The sequence below is a fragment of the Trichechus manatus genome, unplaced genomic scaffold (assembly GCF_000243295.1).
Source record: "Trichechus manatus latirostris isolate Lorelei unplaced genomic scaffold, TriManLat1.0 scaffold01400, whole genome shotgun sequence".
Classification (NCBI taxonomy): domain Eukaryota; kingdom Metazoa; phylum Chordata; class Mammalia; order Sirenia; family Trichechidae; genus Trichechus; species Trichechus manatus.
Window position 1 is genome coordinate 2364 of NW_004445336.1, and position 1248 is coordinate 3611.

Sequence of the window (1248 nt, forward strand, 5' to 3'; positions counted from 1 at the left end):
GACTGTGCTGAGCACATTCTTTACATCATATTCCTAGAGCAGTAGATCAAAGGGTTCAGCACAGGGATTACCAAAGGATAGAACACAGAGGTCATGTTCTCCTGGGCCATGTTTCTGTTAGATACTTGTTTAAAATACATGAACATGGTGGGTCCATTAAAAACAACAACAACAGCTGTAAGTTAAGAGCCACAAGTAGTAAATTTTTAGAAATGCACTCTGGTGAGCATAAGAGTATGAAGGCATATGAGATCATGATGGCCAAACATGTTTCTAACACATTGAATCCACCTACAAGTATCAACAGAAGCTCACTGATGTAGGTACTAGAGCACGAGAGCTTTAGGAGAGGAGGTATGTCACAGAAGTAATGGTGGATGACATTGTCGCTACAGAAGAAAAGCCTGATCATGGAGATAGTGTATGCCATAGCTCCAAAAGTTGTCATTATATAGATACCAGTCACTAACATGTTGCAAACCTTTTGGGACATGGTGACATTGTAGAGCAATGGGCTACAGGTAGCTACTTATCTGTCATATGCCATGGCAGTCAGCATATAGCACTCAGCAATAGCAGAAAGACAAAAGAAAAAAAGCTGTGTCATACATTCAGGATAGGAAATAACATTTTGTTTCCATATAAAGAATTCCAGGAATTTGGTGGTAACAACGGAGATATAAAAGAGATCTATGACTGACAAATTACTAAAAGAACATGGGAGATTGGAGCTTGCAATTGAAAGTGATGAGGAGGATCATCCCCATCTTTTCCACTATAGTGACCCCATAGACTCCTGAGAACAAGAGGAAGAGAGGTAGCTGGAGTTCTGGTTTGTCAGTTAGTCCCTTAAGGACAAACTCAGTCACTGTGGACTCATTTTGTTTGGCCATTTCCTTCAGTAAACAAGCTATGTGAAACTACAAAAAAGAAAACGACAGGAAGAAAGCTATCTGCATATAACTAATAATAGTTTTATTAGTGTTATGACAGAAGGAAAAACTGATCACCAAATTAAAACAAGTTTAAGTGTGGTAAATAATAAGTATATAGTATTGGCCATGTCGATTCAGACAATCATATGGTGTACTACACTGTGAATGACAAATTGAAAAAGAATCGTGTCACATTTATCATCAAAAAGAACATTTCAAGATTTATCCTGAAGTAAGACCTGCTAGCCAATTGGCCATTTGTGTATCTTGTTTGTCTACTAAATGTCTATTCCATTTTTTGTCCTTTTTCTAT

General features: G+C 37.7%; 1 pseudogene; it reads right to left on the minus strand.

The window, feature by feature from the left end:
- Positions 1-3: 3 nt before the first annotated feature.
- Positions 4-1048, minus strand: LOC111819434 (olfactory receptor 151-like; annotated as a pseudogene).
- Between the last annotated feature and the right edge of the window lie 200 nt (positions 1049-1248).